Here is a 12,197-nt window from a genome sequence, read left to right as displayed (position 1 = left end):
TGCCACGAAGCCACTGCCAGGGGCTGCTGGAGGAGACACATGACTCCAGAATATCTGGAACCACCTCTCTCTCCTAAAGATTTGCCGAAAAAACGAACTTTCGTCCACCCATTTCATTGCTTGGAAAAGAAGTCCCTTGATCTCTTATTTCTGTGTAAAGCCATATTAATTATTGTTCCATGAAAGGCCATCATTTCCTCCACGCTTATTTTTTGCCAGTTTTGCCATATAGAATATTGTTGCAGAGGCCTTTTCTTACTTATCAGTTCCTCTGTGTAGCGATTCGTTTCAACTGCAATTGTGTGGAAAAGTTCGCGTGTAAAAAAGAGCATGAAAAATTGCAAAGTAGTGTTGATAGTTTGATGAGGACAGTTGAATTTTGCTCTTCCTTTGAAAATAAATCTGGGCAATTCATGCCTCTCTTCATCAAACTCTTCCCAGTTATTTACATCGGCCCAATTTTCGTCATTTGCGTCCTCGTCTTCTTCAGGGGGCATTACCATATCGTCGGTGTTTTCGTTCTCGTCTTCGTCGGGAGATTCCGCTTCCAGGTCTTCATTCACGATGATAAAAGAATTGTTTTCATCGGATGTGGAAGGAGCGGCAGACGGTTCATCATTTTCACTTGAATGATCATCCGATTCCGAAGGCAATCCAAGAAAGGATTCTAAGATTTCCTCTTCATTTTCTTGAACAAAATTTATAGGGGGAAGTTTAGATACTAACCTAGGCTGAATATTCCCTCATCTTAATCCAGGCCTTAAATACTCGAGTTGCACAACTCATCATGGAAGCATTAAAATCTTGAGGTGCACAACTCATCATGGAAGCATTAAATTCTTGAGATGCACAACTCATCATGGATCCACACTTTAAATTTCTTGAGTTGCACGGCAAATCATAATGGATTCACACCTTAAATTCTTGAAGTGCACAGCAACTCATTGTGACAAGACTCCGATTAAATTTGACGCATTACAAGACCTGGAAGGGAACTCTGGTTAATAATCAAACTTTGAATTTCACTGCTAAATTGATTACTTTATCTGGCAAATGTCTGGACTGTCATACTCAATCATTTCAAAATTCAAAGATTACCTCTTAAATCAAGATAGCAAAAACGTCACCAGGAGTAGGCCTAATTACCATCCAAGATACCCAAGTTACATTATAGTTTCAATGATAAGTTGAAAGATTAATTCTCCATAAACAAGTTGGGCTATTGAATTTTAGCTAAATGATTAACCAAGGAAAACCAATCAAAGAATAAATCCTTTTGTTAGCCCGTAATTTCTGCAGTATCTACTCCTGAGAAAAAGAAAATAATAATCTAAAGGGACTAGTAATGAAGAATAACTCAAAACCAATAGAATTATTTATAGTATCCAAGATAAATGCAATAATCCTACAATGTCACCATTAAATTTGCTTCATTAAAGTGTACAATGCAAATCTTGATCTTTCAATACGCTTTTTGTAACGCAAATCCTGCCATTTCGGATTACATTTCTTCTTGTCCTCTGGATGTCATACTCCAAGCTCCTTGGCTACCAAACATCCTCTTCACTGACAAAATTTTTCATTGTTCGAAAAAGTTTTCGAATGTTGTTTACATCAAGGACCCTGTACTGTGACATTCACAATAAGGCATTAGACGTGAAGCACACACCTAAAAAGAACCAACTTTAGTATCTGTGTACTAGAAAGTTATTCAAACTAATCAAATCTAATTTTGAAAAATTCCCAACCCTATTTTGATCAAAAGTTTAAACGTGAAATTACATTACCAGTATTCCCATAAACTTTATTGGCATAATTATTCTAAATGCTGTCTAAAGCTCCTTCCTTAAATATTAAGATGGCCTGCAGGTAAATACATGATGCAACATTAATTTTAATTGACTTGAGCAACTATTAAAACTACATCAACGGAGAATTTTTTCGGGGTCAGTGTCTGTCCTGATTTTTTTCCTTGAGCCAGTCTTTAACCCGAGAACCAATAGACAACCTTTGCGCAAGCGCCTCAGTGGCGTGATCGGTATGGCCTTGGCCTGCCAGCGAGTTCGATTCTCGGGAATTCCATTGAGGCGTGAGAGATGTGTATTTCTGATGATAAAGGTTCACTCTCGACGTGGTTCGGAAGTCACGTAAAACCGTTGGCCCCGTTGCTGAATAACCACTGACTGGTTCCATGCAACGTAAAAACACCATTTGAACAATAAACAAACAAACAACCTACACGCGCACATATTCCGTAGAAGAAAAAGTTTATAAGCTATATAGGGCTCTCAAGTAGAATATACAATGATGTCAAAATAAAAGAACGAAAAATTACAACGCAAGTCCGCCAAATGGAGAAACAAAGCGAGACAATGGGTACCCAACTAAACTTGAAAACCAGACTCATAAAATTATTACCAGTATGCTTACCAGTTCAAGTTTTATTCATGTGCTAAAGTCACTCCTAGTACCAACGTAAATGCTCACTAAAATCATTCCTAGTATAGACCAAGATCTAGATAAACGATTACACCAGTCTTAAATGTACGAGGACCTAACTTTAATCCTCAAGTCTAATTCATGTGCTAAAATCATTCTTAGTTTCGACTACCAGTCTCTCAAAGACACGAGGTCATAACTTTTATCCTGAAGTCTAATTCATGTGCTTAGATCATTCCTGGTATCAAAACAAGTCTAAAAAACGGAAATTCTAACTTTAATCCTCAGTTCTAATTCATGCGCTGAAATAATTCTAGTTTCGACTACACCAGTCTTGAATGAACGAGTCTTACTTTTGTTCTTAAGAATAATTTATTTGCTTAAATATCTCCTTGTACCAACTAAACCAGTCTTAAATGCACGAAATTCTAACTTGAATCCTCAAGTCTAATTCACATCATTCCTAGTGTGTCTACACTAGTCTTAACTAGATGAGAGTAACTTTAATCCTCAGGTTAATTCTTGCGATAAAACCGTAACTAGTATGAACTGCACCAGCCTTGGATGCACGAGGTCTAACTTTAGTCAAGTCGAAGTCACGTGCCAAACTCATCCTCAATATCAGTGCTAGTTTTAAATGCACTAGATTCTGACTTTAATCTTCAAGCCTAATTAATGGGTTAAAATTATTCCTGGTATCAAGACAAATCTTAAATGCAGAGATTCTAACAAGCCTTAAGTCTAATTTGTGTTACAATAATTCCTAATTTATGTGCTAAAATAATTCCTAAATGTCACAACACTGGCTTCATCTTAAATGCACGAGAGTAACTCCAGTTCTTAAGTCAATTCATGTGCTAAAATCATTAGTTTAGACTACCAGAGTCTTAAATGCACGCGATTCTAACTTTTATCCTCAAGGCTAATTCTAGGCGCTAAGATCATTTCTAGTATCAAGTCTTGAACACGAAATTCTAACTTCAATCCTGGAATTCAAGCTTGTGCTAAAATCAGTCCTAATAAATGTAAAGTGTCTAATTTTAATAATGTGAATTAGGTGTTACAAAAATTCCTAATATCACATACCAGTCTTAAATACGAGAGATTCTAACACTAATCCTCAAGTCTAATTCATGTACTAAAATCATTCCTAATATCTCTATTTCACTCTCTAAATCACGATTTTTAAACTTTAATCACCTAGTTATTTGTTTTAAAATCATTTGGTGTCGACTACAGCAGTCTTGATGCAAGCAATTCGAACAGTAACTTATGTGCTAAAATAATAACAGTTATCAACTGCAATAGTAGTGCACGAGATTCTGACTTATGTTATCTAGTCCTTGTGCTACAATCACTAAGTTTTGACTACACCAATCATGAAGCAAGAGTACTTTACTCATGTGCTAAAATCATTCCTACTATTGACCACACCACTCTTAAAAGCATAAGAACCTAACTACTACACCAATCTTGAATGTACAAGATTTCAACGTTAATAATCTAGTCTAATTCCTGTCTTAAAATCATAACTAATATCAACTATACACGCCTCGAATGCACGAATGTTCTAATTAATTTCCAAGTTTATTTCAAGTGCTAAAATACTAGTATTACTATACCATTCAGATGCACTAGGACTATATTGTATGTACCACTGATCCTCAAATCTGAATTCATATGCTCAAATCGATACTACATGGAAAGATGACAGCCGGGCGAAGATATTTTACGGATAGATTTTAGCTACATTTAAGTAAGGATGTATATAATGCAGTATGGATGAGATAATTTGGTGAATTTAACTGGATGAAAAATTTACAGTCGTCTGTTTAGTTTAGCACTGTCATCGAGTGGCTGGTACTAAACATGGTGCCGAGTTTAGTGCGAGTCCTTCGGGGACTGGGAAAAGCAAACAAAAGACGGTAAAATTCTCGTCTCGTTAGGTCTCTCAAATTACCCCACCTGCACTTTATTACTGCATAAACACCATTTTCTGAATTCCTTAATATAAAAAATGCATATTAATGAATTACTTTCATGCGGCAGTCTCCTTTACATCTGCCGCTCATGTATCAACTACAAAAGTCTTAACTGAGATTCCACAATCTTACATCAATAACTCATGTCTGAAATCGACGAGATTCTTACTTAATATTAGTCCCAAGGCCTAATACACGAGCTAAAATAATTATGTATCACTACCAGTCTTAAATGTACGAATTCTAATTTAATATTAGTCCCAAAGTCTAGTATGTGCTAATGTCATTCCTATATAACCATACTAGTCTTAAATGCACGAGATTCCAAGTTATTAGTTCTATTGTCTAATACATGTCCTAAAATCATTCCTCGTATCACTATAGTAAGACTTAAATGAACGAGATTCTAACTTAATATTAGTCCTAAGGTCGACTACATGTGCTAAAGTCATTCCTAGTATCACTATACCAGTCTTAAATGCACGAGATTCCAACTTAATATTAGTTCTAAGGTCTAATACATCATTTAAGTCATTCCTAGTATCACTATACTAGTCTTCAATTAACGAAATTCTAACTTTATGCAGATAGAATAAATAATTTAAAAAATAATTACTGTTAACTACATCAGTCGTAAGTGTGAGAGTTTTAACTTAAAGATTAATGCACGGGCAAAAATCATTAAAAATTACACAATTATGAAAAGCATGCTTATCTGCCATACTTACGTATATCTGCTAGCACCGACCTAACAAGTAGTATAAACAATGAAATTGAGTGAATGTCTTACGTTGCAATTTTGTGAAATATTCACTCTAGGGCTTTGGAGATAAAATGGCTACCCTTTTATATACTGTAAAATTAATCTAATTGGTGCTCATTTGTAAAAATTTCAGGTGGTAATATAATTAACCAATTTCATTTAATGTTCTGGGCGCTTGGAAGGTTGCCCGCGATTTTAGTCAAACATTTTACTCCGCTGCCACTTTCTGTTGAATGCGGTAGTCAATATGAAGACTAGTTGAGAAATCGCCAAAAAATATTCCCAAACTCTCAGAAACAACCGTTCCAAAGAGAATTTCTTTTTCATGAAAAAGTAAAAAAAAAAATATATATAAATTTTCAATCATTGCAAACGTTTGCCACAGTTTATTAAGAAAAAAAAAAAGGCTCAGGCTCAGACTACTCAGAAGCCTAGAAGCAACCCATACTCGATAGCCTGATACAACAACTTCGAACTGACAAAGTACACTCACTAAAAAGCCACAATTTTACACTTGCATGACTTCCGCGAGATATAGTCTTGTGTAAAAAAAAAAGAAAAAAGAAAGAAAGTGAGAGAGAGAGAGAGAGAGATAGAAAATTGAATTCCTACATTTCAGGAGTGGAGATTTGGGAGGGTGGGGGGTGAAATACAAGGCGTCACTAACGGAGAATAAAATGGACTTTTTAAAACTAGATACTGCGAAAACGTCTTGTAAATTACATGGGTAAACAAAAAATTGAAGCACAGCAGGAAGCCACATACTGCTCAAAGCTTCTGACAAGATTCGGAATTACAACACTGTAAAACCAAAAATTCAATGAACACGACATTGCAAACCACATTTTGAAATCACTTAGCACTATGGTTTCTAAAAACATTGCTTACCAGAAAATTTCATTGCACCTTCATGCAGATGGGAATGAAGTGGGTATGAACCCTTAAGAATTGATTTACTACTTTGGGTAGAACTTTGAAAATCAAGGAAACAAGATTCACTTCTTCTACTATCCTTGCCAGACAAGTGGTGCCATCTACATTCAGTTTTCATGACTATCTTGTTTCTTTGTATATATATATATATATATATATATATATATATATATAGATATATATATATATATATATATATATATATATATATATTATATATATATAATATATATATATATATATATATATATATTATATATATATATTATATATATATATATATATAGTATATATATATATATATATATATATATATATATATCATATATATATATATATATATATATATATATATATATATATATATATATATATATATATATATATATATATATATATATACATATATCATATATATAATATATATATGATATATATATAATATAATATATATATATATATATATATATATATATATATATATATATATTTATATATATATATATATATATATATATATATATATATATATATATATATATATATATAATATATATGTGTGTGTGTGTGTGTATATGTATATATATATGTATGTATATATGTATGTATATATATATATATATATATATATATATATATATATATATGTTTATATATATGTGTGTATAATATACTATATATTATCTATATTATATTATGATAGATTAATTATAGTTAATATTATATATTATATATATTGTGACCAAATTTTCGTATTGACTCACTACTACACAAATTTTCAATGCATCGAATTGTGCTGTAATTACGAGGGCTTTAATTATACATATTTTCAATGCCATTTGAAGTTATTGATATCCGTGACTTCCAAGCTAAATGAAGAATAGATACAGTTATCAGGACGTGTTCTAGGGATAAATCAGTCTTAGAAATACGGGAATGATAAATAAAAATGAGTTAATGAATGAGAATAATAGGGTTGGGATACGTACTACCAACTTTTTATTTTATATAGTATATATTTTAATATTCTTATGTAGTAAAGTGATTTTTCGCGTTAACTTGATCTGGCATTCATTTGTAATGTTTCTGGTGTGAGGATCGAACAGAGACTCGAGAGAACTGCACTAACTTTATTGATGTTGTTGTTTGAGATTAAGCTGGCCTTATGCCAGCACGGGCTCTTGGTCACAGAGCAGCCCGTAGGTCATATGAATATTTTGCAGGTAGAAAGGATTTTAAGGATATATGGTGAGCCTTTATTATGATCTCAATGGAATATGCAGGTGAGATTATATGATTCGCAAAAGTGAAAGGAAAGGTGAACAGGCAAGGTTACAAACCCCTTTAAACCATAAAGTACCCATCAGCAGGAGAAAAAGATTGATAGTAGCGAGTCCTGGCGAGTCAGAGATAGCTAATAAGGAAATCGAAAAAGTTATCATCGTAGAAAAAACGGGGGAAAAAAAAAGGCGCACAACTCTACGGAGTTCAAGTGCCATTTTACATTACTCTAGGATAGAAAAAAAAGCACCGATAAATCAGTTTTAGCAACAGCAAAACAAGAGCTAGCAACAGCTTATGAGCTATTAGAGTGACAGTTGAAAAATTCGGTCGTTAGATGTGAGGCGGCTGAAAACGGAGGTGAAAAGAAGGTTGTTCAGTAGAATTAAAAGCAGTTAATTGCCAACTAAGTAGTTAGCAACTAACAGGCGGTAGAGTTCTGTAGCGGTATATCGGTTCGAGGAGATTTGGGAGACTAATCTATACATCCTGGACTTCGTGAAGGATTGCAGCCAACAATTGTTCTTCATATTCAATGTTGCATTAAAGAGCTCTATATATAAATGAATGGAACTCATCGTAGGGTAACAGGGACTTACTGATATTAAAGTCTCCCACGAGAATGACGTCGGTCTGAGTGTCGCCATTTGCACACAGGTGTCGTTTGTAGGTCTGAGTTTTAATGTCACTCCTTGGGAAGTTGGGACTGTGATCTCTTCTGTTTGAGTTCCTGCCTCGACATGCAAAACAGGAGCTGCTGACGGTGTATCGGTTTGCATGTCCTCCTCTTCAGCTCAGCTGGCGATTCTTCGGTCTGGGTTCCCATTTCCACTCGTAAAACAAGAACTATTGGCGGTGTGATGGGTTAGGGGGGGGGGGGGGGGGGGGGGAATGAACTGAGGGGTCGGGGAAATATGCAGACGGGCAGGGGAAGATCATTCAGGGGTCGTTGGAATAACGTTAGGGGTCGGAGGGGTAATTTTAGGAGGAGGTTGGGGAGCAGGAGACTGGAGGTAAGGAAGGGATGAGGGGTTGGGGATTTAATGCCGGGTTTTAGGAGGTTGTGCAGGGGAAGGTTGAGGGTTTGCGGTGGAGGAGGAAGATTCGTCTTCGGGTGTATCCTTGGCTGGAGTTCTTGAGGTCTTGCAAGCGGTGGCGGGATGCCCTTCATCCTCCAAATCTTCTCCAGTCTGACGGGGCATCCCATAAACCATGCATGGTGGGACTGGTGACAGTTGGGGCATCGGGCAACAGTGTGGCCCTTTGCTTTAAACTTATGCTGGGGTCACACATTCACGTATCACGACGGCGTATGCCCACGTATGTGGATCGTGGGCATCATCGCGGTGAAATGACCTTGAACAGCTGGTAAACAGGACACGGGCTAACGGACGTAAAGCCAGCACCGTAAATTGCGCCGCAAATGTACGCGCAAAGAAAGCAAGGTCGGACGTCTACCTGAAACTAACGCCGATATTGTAATGTTCTATGTACGTCAACTTCACGTCAAGACCACGCCCACCGTTGTGGTGCCGCACGGTACAAAAGGGCGGGCCTGTGAACAGAGCTTGCCGTTCCGTAAACAATCATTGTAACAGCTCGTCTCTTCGTTGTTTTCCTACAAATAATCTATTTTAGTTTTATGGTAACTTTTTGATAGTAGCCATCTGTAATATTATTTTAATATGTAATTAATGTAACATCACAAATTTACCATTCAGACATACACTTAGACTTATAAAACTGTTGACTATGGGCGATTTATATTTAAGCGATATAGAATAACATCTAATAACTTATCAAACATTCTTGGAAATAAATAGGAATTCTACCTATTCAAGATAATATTTTTTAGATGTAATAAGGAATTCCTCTCAAATATTTACATTATTTGTTACACCATTATTGTAAGGCTGCTATTCAGAAGAAATAAATATCTTCGACGTCTTGGCTATCCTCCGTCAAGGGAACACTCTGTCCTCGTCAATGGGGGTAGCTTCATGGAGAGTTTCCGTGTCGCTGTCATCAAGTCAGAATCTCGTCCAACTCCGACTCCTGTAGGTGGAAGCTGACTTTTTCCCTGTCCTGAATGTCTGCAGGAGTGGTTGTAGGAGTGGCTGTAGGAGTCTTTTCCGGGCCGAAAGAAGGTCCTGCAAGATGTGACGTTTGATGGTCCCTTCCTTGTCGTTTTAGGAGGTTCGGCATCTTGAAGGGCATTGTGGAGAGTGCTTGAAGGAAACTGCTGATCTCGGGAGACGGAAACAACAGCTGACCTGAGGGCGCCGACCTGACCTTTTATACTACGCTACAGCGTTGCCATGTCGTACAGGGCTGTAAATGTGTTAATCGGTTTCGCCGTAGGCTACAGCGCAATTAGGAGGCCCGCGTGCTTCGCCGCGGAAAGAAAACAACGACGGCGAACGATGCTGGTGACCCTAGCGCTTACCCCGCAGCAGTCACCGTGGCTCTCACGTGCAATGCCTGGAGCTACGTCAGGTGACATTTGGCGTGACCACCCACGACTTGTTTGAACATTTCAAAACTGGAATGGGCTACGGCGACCTGGTGGGCGGAGCTTAGCGACCGGACGACCCGTCAATGTACGTCTACGATTTTACGTATGTTTTACGTTACATTTACGGTTTACTGGCGTAAGCTGTTGCCAACTACCAATTTCCGCTCATGCGTGGGCGTGCGTGCGTTGATACGTGAATGTGTGACCTTAGCATTATCAAGGCAAATGTCGGTCTCGCGACGTAGGCTGCAAATCCAGCAGACATGGTGGGCCGTACACTCCCTCTTGTGATGCCCAAACCTCTGGCACTTGAAACACCTGAGAGGTCGGGAATAAAGGCTTCCGTTCGGTATTTTCCGAGGATCCCAAGGTCTATAAAGCCTGGTATGTCTCCCTTGAAGGTGGCTTCTACTTTCAAGGTTTCCTCCTCTGTCTTGTCTTTTTAGTTCTTCACTGTACAATGTGTAGCAGTCACTATGCCTGGCACTTCCAAAATCCGGTCCATGGTGATGTATTTCGGGACTTTGCAGTTCATTCCCTCCGACATCTTTGCAGCTGGGTCAACAGGAGGCACGAGGGATCCTTTTTCAAAAGCTCTGCACTGTTGATCTTTCGGGGAAATTATAAATTCCCCTCTCAGGTTCGGTCTGGCTTGCAGTTTCGCTTCTGGGTATTTCTTTTCGAGGGCTAACACAGCAGCGTAATACGTTTGGTCCTGCACGGTCACTGCTCTAAGTTTTGGAAGTGCTGGAGAGGTCATAATAAGTGCTGCAGATGTCGAGGGGTTTGAGAGGTTGATAATGCTCATAAGAGCTTCTTTTCCGCTTCGTTTGGACTTTCTGGAAGCCCTGATCGTTTAGGGAGGGCGGGACCACCTGGTGGGGGTCAGAAGACGTCGGTCACTTCTCTGCTATCGTCGAGAAATAATCCACGACAGCCTTACAAAGGGGGGACGGAGTGTCTGTGATTGTGCTTTCTCGCACCTACAAATATACATATAATTAAGCGTACAGGATACACATTTTGATGGTATATATATTGGCGGAAAGGCCGCGAATTGTTCTACATTTTGGGTAAATATAAAGGTATGTACAATGGGAAGACGGACATTTCGGCAGAAATGCCGTCCTTACACTCGAATGCATCAGAGCAGGGAAGTAGTAAGTAAAAAAAGAAAAAGAAAGATATATAAAAAAAAAGACAAAATCTGATGAAATCTTATTCCTACAGTTACCGACAATATAAATTCGATTTCTAATACTTTTTAATATACCTACAACAAATGTGTGTGTGTGTGTACTACATAAAACAATGTCGCATTCCACGGAGAAGATATAAGAAAACGGGTCAGCGTAGCAACTATAGAAAACGCATTAAATAATATCCTATTGTTTATCTGAGAAATAGAAATGGTGTGATCAGAAATCAGTGCTATGAAGACCATTCGCGTATCCTTTCCATAAATTTCCTGTTGTTTATGAGGGGATAGGAAGTGCTCATTTAACTATATCATATATGGAAAAGTCATCCATCTCAATTATTGATTATAAAAGCCATTGATATCACATCTCATACAACACAGTGAACTGAAGACAGCAGTTACTTCCTGTAAATAAATTACTCAGAGGTAAAGGTTATACCCGAGGTATAGTGAGCTAGATAATAAAACGAAATCTATAGCATAATATCTGTGAATAGCAGCAGGTTGCGTTCTTCCTCTTCAGACATTTGGTTGGAAGTCACACTAATGGACGAGGCTGCCGGGATGTTGCATTCAAGTTGCAACAACGTCAATTTGTATGGTCAGAGGAACGTTAACGCAACATTGCAATAATAACGTCCATTCAACGTTTCAAAAATGCAACATTCACAAGATATTCATGCAACATTCATGTCAACGCGCAAGAGGGATCCATAAAACACATGGGATTTCAATCAATTTATTTTCATACATAATCACTATTCTAAAATCATCACCTGATGGTCTGCTGCATTATCTGACAGGTATACTGCAACCAGATCATCTCCTTGATTTTTCCCTGAAAATATACATAGAAAGGAAATCAGTAAGATTTAACGGATTCATCAAGTGACTTACGCGGGGACAACCATGGAAATCTAAACATAATGCTGACATTAAGATAACATTAATTGTAAAGCAGGAGTTATAAAGTTCACGAAATCGGCGACAACTGCTGCTAACAGACAGGGCCAATTTTGACTAGCACCATCAGAAGAAATATCAAAGATCTCAAATTACTTTTAAAAAAAAGTGCAAAACAGA

At 37.4% G+C, this 12,197-nt stretch overlaps 1 long non-coding RNA gene across 1 annotated transcript; it reads right to left on the bottom strand.

Moving 5' to 3' along the window:
- Nucleotides 1-655: 655 nt before the first annotated feature.
- LOC135215071 (uncharacterized) lies at nt 656-6,117 on the bottom strand. The gene is made up of 2 exons (XR_010314544.1): nt 6,073-6,117; nt 656-984 (listed from the first exon to the last, which is right to left on the bottom strand). It is a non-coding gene; the product is annotated as an uncharacterized LOC135215071 (long non-coding RNA).
- Nucleotides 6,118-12,197: the final 6,080 nt, after the last annotated feature.

This window comes from Macrobrachium nipponense, chromosome 5 (assembly GCF_015104395.2).
Source record: "Macrobrachium nipponense isolate FS-2020 chromosome 5, ASM1510439v2, whole genome shotgun sequence".
Lineage (NCBI taxonomy): Eukaryota > Metazoa > Arthropoda > Malacostraca > Decapoda > Palaemonidae > Macrobrachium > Macrobrachium nipponense.
This window is presented reverse-complemented; position numbering and strand designations above follow the sequence as displayed.